The sequence below is a fragment of the Chroicocephalus ridibundus genome, chromosome 3 (assembly GCF_963924245.1).
Source record: "Chroicocephalus ridibundus chromosome 3, bChrRid1.1, whole genome shotgun sequence".
Classification (NCBI taxonomy): domain Eukaryota; kingdom Metazoa; phylum Chordata; class Aves; order Charadriiformes; family Laridae; genus Chroicocephalus; species Chroicocephalus ridibundus.
Genome location: NC_086286.1, coordinates 22,847,842 through 22,859,899, shown reverse-complemented (window position 1 = coordinate 22,859,899; position 12,058 = coordinate 22,847,842).

The window sequence follows — 12,058 nt, the reverse complement described above, 5'->3', positions numbered from 1 at the left end:
AGAATGCTATCGAAACAGAAGAGTGAAGTTGTCTTGCTTTCCCTTATTTTTTCAGCAACACATTTTATTTAGAAAACATAATTGACTTATTTTCCAGAATAATCTAGGTAGGTAAGAATATAAAGTTCTGGGAACCATTATACTTTTCTTGAATGGCAAAATTCCATAGAAGACTAGAAAGGTTTATATATATAAATAAAGTTTTTGAATTTCACTATCTGCAACAGTGGGACATGAATTAATTTCCTGAAGCACTTAACAAAAACTTCTATCGAGATTAATATGTTTTGTACATGTTGCCTGTCTTCTGTTACCTAGCTGGCCATGGATAATGAAGGCTTCATCCAGGCTCTAAGACTTTCCAAAATGTTGACAGTCTTTCATGCCAGAGAGACTGCTGTTTTGGCTGGTTTCTTAATGTGTCCTCTCAGTAGTGTTACTTTAGTTTGAAGTGGTTATATGTCAAGCTCAGATATTTTCTTACAGTCATTGTGCTGTAGTTACATTTGGTGGAGAGTAAATATAAATCTTGGCATTGGCAAACGTCATAAGCAGAGTCATCTTCTGCTCTTACAACATCAAAATAAAGATATGCAGATAAAGAAGACTTTAATGAGAACAGTGAGGTATTACTGAGAGGATCATTAAAGAGAAAAGAAGCAGTAATTTGCAATTTTCTGAAGTTATGTCATTGCATTACCGTGATGAAATCACAGTACCATGTAGTAAAATCAGTTGTACTGAAAGCTTCGGGAAATTCAATACTGCTACTGTGACCATCATCCATTGCTTTGAGAAGGCACTTCATTGGTATTGATAACTTGGAGGGAGAGGGAACCAATAAATCTCAAGACAATGATTGGGGCATCTAGAGTGCCGTGCTCTAGAGCATCTTTCTGCTTACATCTTCCCTTTTGCCTCCCATCTGCTGTCAGGGGACTTTTCAGTGACTGTCTTTCAAAGTGGTATGTCAAGTAACCTGTTCTCCATCTTGGAAGCTAGGAGAATTGTTGGTAGTGTGGTAACAAGGAGACAAAAAAACTATCAAGGAATCAGATTAATCTCCCTGTACTTTCTCATCTGCTTTCTCATCTCATCTTTCAATTGATGTTTTGGTCTAGAGCAGAAGGAAATACTCTCATTTTCCCAACTTACCACACATAGGTTCAGTTTATGGTGATTGTGGTGAGAGGAAAAATTAGATTCCTTCTGAAGGAAAATGAAAGGGCAGCTGAGCTCTGGGTACCCACCAACCATATGCCAGCCCCCTGTTGGGAAGGAAAGGTCCAAACTAATGACTGTTCTTCACTCAACTTAAAACTGCGTAAGTGGTAGGGGAATTTGCTCCAAGGAACCAGATAAAATCTAATTCAAAGTAACCCCCCCCCCCCGAGTGCATGTTCTGTAGGTGTAGAGCCCTCAGCACCAACTGTAGTAATCTGTGGATCTGTTCTTTTCACACCAAACTTCTTGCTAATGTAGGCGAAGCCTAGAGTCAAGGCATCTAATCTAAGATGATTGTCTAAACTGGAGTATTTTCTGTGGCACTTGGTAATTATTTTTATTATATTATTATGAATCATCAGTATATCATACTAATACACCAAATTCTATTTTTGTTAGTACTGTAATATCCCTAACAATCCCTACTAATGTCATGAAACTGCTGGGGTTGATGCTGTAAAGTCATGTAGTAATTTTGGCAAAAGCTACTTGAAAGAGCTTACAGTCTCCCTCAGTGCAATAGAGTGAAAAGCACCGAAGGGAAGGGGTTTTATCCTCACTTCCCTGAGAGACAGTTAAAGTGATTTGTCCAAAATGAAGCAGAAGGTAGAAAGTAGAACTAACATTTGAAAGCAGGTACCTTGAAAATCATTCCAGTGCCTGGCCAAAAGACACTGGCAAGCTAGCTTTTTGTGAACTTGTAACTGTGCTGCAGTGATTAGAAAAAAAACCCTGTGATTAACATAAAGCAACAAGTTGTGGTCACATTTACATTATTTATAGGTTTATAGCAGAGCATTGTATTCCACTGTTATCATGAGTTTAAAATCATATATCTTCTGATGTCTGTTTTGCAAAAATTGTTAGCTGACCAGGCAAAGAACATCTGAATGGCTAATGGAAACTTTCTCTTCCCCCTAAATGGGGCAGTTGTCTAATTTGTTTAGCTAAACTACATTAGCCATGCTGAAAGTTTTATTATCACAGTCAAAAGCAGGAAGCAGGGAACGGACATGCTGTATTTTTAAAATTAAAGCAATTTTGAAAAACAAACTCAGTTTCTTATTGATTAGTTCAGTTGTTAGATTAGAGGCTCATTACTTTTAATAATAGGATAACAGTAGCTAGAAATGGAAAAGATCTATTAGATCATTGAGTCCATGCCCATTACAAGGGCAGGATATAGTCAGGTATATGTGGATGGATGTATCAAATATTAAATTCACATGACACAGTAAATCCTTTGTTTCCTTCACAGAGTGCTGATGCTAAGAGCTTTGACACTGAGTTGTTTACTCTTAAAAGCAGCTTCTGAGCTACCTTCTGGCCGGCTCTTAGGCAGATGTTTAGTTGGGAGAGGAGAATCCCAGGAGCCCGGTGAGGAATAAGGGCATCCTTGGCCTTCTTTTCCCTCCCAGAAGCGTGTTTCAATGTGCACTCAAACACATGCAAGAGCTTCCTTGAATCTGGAAGTCCTGCTCCAAAGTTTGGTTTTGAGAGTGATAAATTGGTTACCTGTAGAGCTTTGTGATAAAGGGCCTCCCTCAACACTTAATTTCTAGTGAGTACCCCAAGGACCACACCTCAGCGACTTGCATAGCTGCTGCCTTTTTCTGTCCCCACTGGTACGGAATTGCTTTTTCAATGTGGATCGTTACAGTGAGAGGAGCAGAGGGACTGAGGGGTGCTTCCTCTTCACTCCGCAGTGGCAGTGGGGTAACGGGGTGACACGTGAGACCAAGGTGCCAAGTCCACTGGCATGTTAGTTTTTTGTGCACAGTGCAGCAGCTGCCACAGAGACATGGAGAGTCAGGTGAGATGTGCAAGAGGAGAGTCCATACCAGATGAATCATTTTTCCCATCTGCTCAGCACCTGGTTTCAGGTAATTGATCTTAAACCACTCCATCTCTCTGCACATAAGTTTTGTAGCGAACAGGCCTATCTGGAATTGCAGTCCCCTTCCCCACGGAGCCAATCCCCTTCCCCACAAACTCGGGTTGTGTTTTATGCTCCGTGATATTTATGGGGAATGTATGAAGGTTTGTGGGGTTTTTTTTTGAACATTATGCAAAAGGGAGTGGGGGTGGAGGTCTTATTTCAGATGTCCATGATTTAGCTTCTGTGAAGCTTCGTAGATGAGGAAACCGGAAGGTTTTCCCAGATGTATAAAAATACCCACTCTTAAGAGACTGCTTTCAAGGCAGTCAAATAAATTTATTGGGCATATGGGGGTCATATTGACTCATCATGGTTTGTTTTTTTTTTTCCATTTATTCCTCGCTCTACAATTATGATGGCGGAGAATGGGAAGACCTTCAGCTTAACGGATTACTTCTTTCACTGCTATATCTCAAAAAAAGGGAGACTGAGGGCATGAAACAGTTGTATTGGAATGTTGAGAAGTAGTAGTGTGGTTAGTTTTTTCAAATATTAGCTAAGCTCTGTACCAAATCCTACAGTTCACTGGCACTGTTAATACTTATGTCTGTAAGCAGTCCTTTTATCTTCTCTAGGACTCCAGTAAATCTACCCATGTGAGTAAGGGAGCAGCATTCATTTACTGAGACTGCTCAAACAGGTGAGGAGGCATATTAAGTTCAATAAGACTAGCCTTGTGCATAAAGATTAATCATGTCACTAAGCATCTGAAAGATTTAAGGACAAAGTCAGCCCTTTTTGATTCTGTCCTCATATTGATTTTGGGGAAATTGCTAAATTTAGAGCAATTAGATACATTGAAAGTAATTAAATGCAAAAGTGCTGTAGCAATTAAAATTGGAGTCCAAGCTGCGTGTAGAACAGTTCAAACATTTTATGGTGTTTCTTGATTTCCTTACAACTGCAAGAGTTTTTCCAGATTGACTCCTTCTGGAATTATGCAGCCCCCACTTTGTTTGTTAAAATTGTTCCATGGTACCCCTCAGCGGTTTCTGCTGTAAAGTAAAATCTGTATTTTCTTTTTTAAAAAGTAAGTATGGATGTAATAATTTTAAGTCACAGTGCACTGCACATGCCCAGAAGAACCTCGATCACTTCCAAATTCAAGGACTAATAAAAATTGGAAGCACTCCAGTAATTTTAAATTACTTTGCACATTGAAGAGTGATTTAAAATCATTGAACTGATTCAATTTTTTTTATATATGCACTTCAATTTGGAAGTGAGTCAGACGGACAGCAGCATGCTGAAGAGGTTCAAGACATATTGAACTAATTTAAACATTTTTAATTCAAGAAAGAGAGAAAGGAGGAGTAATGAGGTTCCTAATAGGAACCTGGTGAACACCGCCCATTTACTGCCACTGCGTGGTTAGGAGTAGGATGATAAAACAGTGAAGGAGTGACCAACATGATTAGCGGACAAGGAGTCCGCTTTTTTAGTATTAGCGTGGTAGTGAGATAAAGGACCACCAGAGCTTGTGGGATCTGGACGAAGCCTTGTGGTTATGCTTAATTTATTACTACTATTGTTTTCAAAGAGTTTTACACAACTGTGGATTTTGTTTTTCCCTTTGCAGACCTGGCTGACAAACAGGGAGGACTGACTGGCTTGGGGAAAAATACACACGCATGTGCATACATGTATGCAAAATGTAGGCAATGTATAATTTGGCTTCACAACATTTGCTACCTGAGACTGGTATATATGCAGAAAGAAAAAAGCTGGCATATGGAACTGCCTGGCAGCATGTGAATATTACTTCAGCATTCATGCACTTATGCATAAAATTAAAATAGGAAAAGGCTTCTTTTTTGCAAGACAAAGACACAAGGACCATTCTGAGGTTAATGCTCTTAAAGTTCCACAGTCAACATTTTGCGGAAATAACAAAAAAAAAAAAAAGTGGAATTTTCTCATCAATAAGTTGCTGTGGTTCTGCATAACGTATCTAGTGGGAATGTGGGATATTAGTATCATAGTTGGCTTTTTTGAACAGATGAAAAACTAAAGCCTTCATGTAGAGGGTGCAAGTGGAAGTGGATTAAAAAAAAAAAAAAAAGAAAAAAACCCACCCCAACCCAAATACTGGCTTTCTAAAGAGGCAGTAGTTTTTACTTGACTCTTCATGCAGAAACAAACATGTTTGTCCATTTTGACAGGAATCAAAGGGAAGAGTTAAGAGTGTTCTTTTGAACACTAAATCACCTTTTGAGTAGGATTTTGATTTGGGGGTTCTGTCTTAGTCCAAATTTGACATGGTCAGCAACAGTCTCTGATTCAAGTCATAATTTAAAAAAAATGAACTGAGATAGTGTGTTCAGAAGTCCAGTAGAAACACAGAAACAGAAAGACGGAATTTCCTCTTTGTCCTCTATCCTGTCTTTTTCCTTGCATCAAGGGAATTTCACTGTGGATATTAGTAGGTGCCATTAAGCCAAAATCCGACTTCAATGCTACAAATCTTACCATGTATCTCTGTGTTTCCATAGAGTTTCTTGCTGTGGCTTATAGTTGGAGTAAACTCCTAGCGCCGGTCTTCACTAGAAAGACAGGATACCTTCGCGCACAGTCCAGTACATTTGGATCAACTGACTGACTACTAAAATGGACTTAGCAGCCATTGCAGACCTGTTTAACTTCATGTCGGCTGGGCTGGCGTAAGCTTTCTTCTAACCATGTATTTAACAGTGGCCAGCTAACAAGATGTGAAAGCCAGTTTTTCTTTGCAAAGCTACCTTTCACTTCTGTGTTACCTTACTTGACTCCTTTAAGGTGTGCTCTAACATGACCTTACTTTTAGTGGTAAACCACTTGACCACTGAGTGTCTGTAACCACAGAAAGAGGAGGCAGGATTGCCTTCTTCCTATAAAATATTTGTTCCTTCCATCAAGAAATGCTTTGCGTTCTTACTGTGGAAATCAGAGGGCCAAGCTGCTATCATATTAACTTGTCTCCATGTTTTTCCAGCACTCTGTGGAGATAATCCTTTTACTTCCAGCTATAAAAAGGTCTTTCCGGAAGGACTGAAGCCTCCCCTAGTTTTCCAGAGTACCAGCAATTTCAGATTTCTCCCTGTCTTTCTTTTTGCTTCTCACTTTGTGAATTTCAGTTTGCTTTTGTGCTTTTCACTGGTTGATCAAATCTTAACAGCGTCCACCTACCTTCAGCTCTGTTCAGCAGTATCCATCAGTTCACAGTTAGGAACACGTTATCTCCCACCGTACTTGTGACAAACCAGAATCGGAGGCTTTAAGTAAGAGGAGGGTTTTCGTAGGCTGAAGACGTTATGTCATGTTGAGCTCATCCATGGCTACTGAGGAAGAGATCTCTGATGTTCAGGCAGTAGTTAGCTTTTCTTCTGCTGCTTGGGTTTGGATGCGAGCAGGGAAACCTGGTACAGATGGCCAGCACATGGGGACTTGAGATCCCTTGGTAGAACCCAGATGATGAGTAAAAACTGAAGATTAGCCTTAGGCAGCCATGGATCACCCTTTCTGGTCTGTGTTGCAACTTATGCTTGGCAAATGACAACTTCAGAAGGCCATGTTGCTGTTTATCATTCTGTTTTCATTCATCATGTGCAGTTTTTGATCCTGAGTATGTCTTTCATGGGATGATTTCTAGTTCTCTTACCATCTTTTGTTGAGCTCCCACAGTTTTGACGATATGTTCTTTTCATTTATATCAAATAAGATAGCTTCTCAGGCACTACCCTAATTATTGACCTACAATGGCCACTTTACTTGAAGTCATCAGGGGAATTTTGCAGTCCAACAAAATACCCATTAACACAGGCCACAAATGCTAAACATTTAGTGAGGGGAATCCCCCACCCTCATGAATCTCATCACCGTCCTATCCTCGCACGCACAGCAACCGGATACTTTCCTGGCTTATGCACGAATTCTTGCTTTTGCATTCTTCTCAGAAAGATTATTAACGTTGTCACTTAAACAAAAAAAACCCCACACTAAAAATCTATCCTACGTGTGCACAAAGCTCACTCCTGCCCCTGACAGCATTTGTTCAAAAGTAATATAAATATCTGACCCTTAAAGTGGATTTTTCCCACTCAAAGATAGCAGAGATAGCATTGTCAACTCACCTTTTAAAACTACTTAGGGTTTCTTTAAGAAGGTGCTCTGTCTTGCAGAGGCAGCAAAACAATGCAGTAGATATGGTGGCTATTCATTTTCATTTAGCAGATAAATCAATACTCACATAAAGCCTGAGTAACTTGTTGGCACTAGACTATGCAGCCCCATTCACTGAAATTTGTCAAGCTTCAAGCATGTGGGCTTTTTTATTTTTTTAAAAGGGGATACATGTTTTCATGTTGGATTATGTGAAACTGATACCAATAATAAACTGTAATAATCAAGTTATTAATCCTCTCCGTATATTCTAAGGGAAAAGGGTTTTCTCAACATAAATAGAGTAAGTAGAAATCAGAGCAAAAAGCCCCACCAAACCTTTGTGTGTGATTGAGAGAGGGCTGTTTCATACTCTGTAGTTTACAGGCGTATGTTATACTGTACACACCGTCTGCAAGCACTTTAGAAAATCCTGGATGCTTAGCATAGTCTTAAATCAGGCATATTGCCAATTGTGGATTAAGTAGAGGATAGCTGGGTCATTTTCCTAGGAGTTCCTTTACAGTTCAGTCTCTTTTCTTGGTGTTAATGCTTTTACCGCCGTTGGGTGAAGGGAGGAGAGGTTTGGAATACCCTGCCCTAGGGCCTCCTAAACTGTACATCTGTCATGGATCATGTCATGGAACAGAAATGTTTGTTTTTGCTCCCATTCATTTCAACTGGCAGCCAGTTATTATTAGAATGAAAAATTAAGCTATTATGCAGTGGAAGCCTTGCTGGCTCTATCAAATTTATGGAGTTAATACAGCAAAATTATCCTTTATAGCGGGTATAAGCAGCTGTATGTATAATGCAGGCCCCTTCTTGATCAGTTCAAATAGAAAATGGCAGCCTTGTTTTCAGTATGATTGTTAAAGCTCTGTAACAATGTCACCATATTTCAGAAATTTCGAGGGAGCAGTTCCTGGGTTAAGAGTAATGTAGGTGAGTTGCTTAGACATGTAAGTCCATCCTCTGCTCTTTAGGAACTGCAGATAATGGTGAGTTGTTTTCAGAAAGGGAGAAATCATAGAATTTCTCAGGACTTCCCCAAACATGTATTTTCAAGTGCCCCTAACTTCTTGTTTACCAGGGTGCTTTTTGGGTCAAATTTTTTTTTTTTTTTAATAATGAGGGAATTGGCTGTATCTTTTACTAACAAAAGAGGAGAGTGATTTGTTTTATCAAGCTTTTGTATCCTCTTGAGAATCTGGGGTCTCAAAGTCTAATGACTCATACACCCTTAGACATAAGGCATTCACTAGGAACAAAGTGCCTGGTGAAAATGGAAGGGTAAGAACTAAGCAAAAGACAAAAGACAAATGAATAAACAGAAGACACATCCAAGAGGAAGAGAATTTTGGTAGTACATGTGTACTTGGAGCTGTACCCCCCCAAGATACTGTTAATGCTAATGCTGTACATAGAGGGCAGTCTGATGTTCTAAATCCAGCTTTTTGCCTAGCTAAAGAAATTCCAGATCCACCCCAGTATTGCAGACACTTTTACTAGAGGGTGTCACTGCACTAAAAGAAATGCCAAAAGTTTCCCTCCACTTTCTCCCCTCACTTCAAAAATAATTGAGCAAGCAATGTGCCCTTGTCGCCAAGAAGGCCAACGGAATTCTGGGCTGCATAGGGAAGAGTGTGGCCAGCAGGTCAAGGGAGGTCATTCTCCCCCTCTGCTCTGCACTGGTGAGGCCACAACTGGAATACTGCATCCAGTTTTGGGCTCCCCAGTTCAAGAGGGACAGGGAACTGCTGGAGCGAGTCCAGCACAGGGCAACAAAGATGACTGAGGGACTGGAGCATCTCCCTTATGAGGAAAGGCTGAGAGAGCTGGGACTCTTTAGCCTGGAGAAGAGAAGGCTGAGGGGAGACCTTATTATGGCATACAAGTATCTAAAGGGTGGGTTGAAGGAGGATGGAGCCAGACTCTTTTCAGTGGTTCCCAGTAACAGGACGAGGGGTAATGGGCACAAGCTGGAACACAGGAAGTTCTGATCAAATATGAGAAAAAACTTTACGGTGAGGGTGACAGAGCACTGGAACAGGCTGCCCAGGGAGGTTGTGGAGTCCCCTTCTTTGGAGACTTTCAAGACTCACCTGGATGCAGTCCTGAGTAATGTGCCCTAGGCAATCCTACTTTAGCAGGGGAGTTGGACTAGATGATCTCTAGAGGTCCCTTCCAACTCTGAAATTCCGTGATTCCGTGAAGTTGCCAAGATGGGGTTAAACGGACTATCTGCACTGCTGTGGAATTGTCTTTATAGGAGATATTGTCTTTCTAGCACGTTCTCCAGATGTACTGTTTCCGTGTCTTTCTGGAACATTTGGGATGGACTTGAAAAGAAATAGAAGCAAGTTTCTAGCATTTTGTATTGTGAGTAAACCCGTTTTTGGAACTAAGCAGTTATTCTACAAAAGTTGTATCACAGGAAGAGAGAATAGGGGAAGAAACAGCATCTGAGGGAGAGAGAAGAAATCAGATTTTCAAAATTAAAAGAGTTTTGTGAGAAAACCCAGAGAGATGTAAAGTACTTGAAATTCTGAGCCATTCAGTCATTCCTGCCGAAATTATCCTCGTGGAGTTTATCAATCTGTGTGTACCAGTATCATAGGGGACCAATTAATTGTACTCATAGTTGCCTTTGAGCTATTTTGAAAGTAGGAAGAACTCATTTTGTAAATGGTTTAAACAGCACTACAGTCATTACATACAGTTTCTGGCAGATATTGTCTTTACAGTAGATGGAAGGACAGAAATATTGTTACATTTCATGATTGCTAATGAATTTTGAAGAGAAACCTAATAAAAAGAAATTACAAGCTAGTAATTAAATACAATATATAGTTATTAAAAATAATATTTGCTGTGCCACAACCCTTATCCAGAAAACCTACAATCAGAATTCCTTCCCAGTATTTAAAAAAATTGCTGTGAGGGGCAATCTTGAGGCAAGAAAGTAAGAAATCCGTGGCTGTAACAAGTAAGAGTTGCTTGAAAAAGAAGCAACAACTTCATAAAAAGTGGAGCTGGCATTCAGAATTCACTGGGAGCCAGGTGTGGCTCATCTTCTACTGAAAGCCCTGGTTAGCTCAAGCCTGGAGATGTTAATAGAAGACAGCTGTGTATCTACCACAATTCTCTGTGCCCACCTCCTTTTCCCTTGTTGGAAGCCCTTCTCTGCCAGCTTCCTCAGGAGCCAGGTATGCCTGAACTCTGCTTATCTGTTCTCTGGTGTCTCTCTGGGTTACTGGGAAGGTGGTTTTCCTCTGGTGTCCTTCAGGAAGGCTGCCGTGCTTGTCTTTGGTATGTGGGAGCTTTCTGGGCAGGACAGGTTTGCGTCTAGATTGGGAGAGCATTGTTTGTTTTGCTGCTGGTTTTTCAGCTCTAGTCCTTGGGGGAGCACCAAGCATGGGAGAAGACTCTCCTATTCCCATTGAGCAGCAGAGAGGAGGCAGCGAATGTTTCCTGGGCCTCTCTGTAGAAATCTGGAAGAACGATGCCCAAATCTGGCAATCCCTGTCAACAGAGATTACTGACTGGCTGCCAACTTCAGTATTTGGAGACCTATCATCATGTTGTTGCCGCCTTGCATTTATATGGGAAGACCCATGTGAAAGGAACATGGAGATACTGATTACGGCTTATGTTAAAAAGGCCCTTTTGCTTGCACAGATGCGGTCCAAGGTGTGTGTAAATTTGACCCTAAAGGATTTTTATGCCTCCCTTAAGCTCCTGTCAGAGCTGTGTGAACAGGCTGAAGTGCCAAAGACTGTCAGGCCCTGGGTAGTGATAAGGTGAAATAACTGGCCCTGCAGAGAATTTATTTATTGGTGATGGGCAGCAGCTATGAAACTGTGTTTGGTGATGCTGCCAACCACAGAACACAGAATACCTTATTCTCCTTCAAAGGCGGAAGGTGGGGAGACACTTGCAAGTTTGGTCACAGGAGCTAATTTCGGCCAGTACCCTGACTCTTTTAAAAATATTTAAAATAGTGAAGACTTTAAGGAGGTTTTAGATCAATTTGGAAAGATTCACCTACTGAATTGCTCGTATTGGCCTCTTCCTAAATTATCTAGGGAGACCATAGAGATTTTGCATTTGAACACTGAGATAGCCAGTTCCTGGGAGGTCATGAGTGCTGAGGAACGCAAACAGTACATTGATTTTTGTTAATTTCCCATAATCTAGAATTTGCAATGAAATGGAAGCTGAAAGTATTGTTCACCTTTAGATAGATACTAAGGTCAGAAACTGATGAAATGCATAGAGGAACGACAGTCTTGTGAGTTTTGGAAGTGCATAAATCCTGGGGATTGTGTTACTTCTGGCTAAACATTTTTCTGTTCATCTTGAAGGGATATGTTTTCATTTTAGCCTATTAATCTCAGTATATCTTTTTTTTTGACACAGATCTATTAGGAATTTTAGAGACTACAATATAGACTCCAGATGCTAGGTGTTCCTTCATCTTTTTGGTACACACTTTAATCCATAACAACCAACACATTTATTTTATGAGCCTTCACAATCAAGAGAGTCTTAATATCCTTTCTGGCAGGTTTTCACTCTTTGATTTCACATTATATGGGGGACCGGTTACTTTGAACATACTCTAGAAAGCCTCAAAAGTAACTCCTTTATGGTAACTTCTTTACATCTCTATGGTAAATCCTGTTTTGCTTTTAAAATATGCTCACAAGCACATGTATGGAAGTGTAGCTGCATTATAAGCTGAATGATAACACA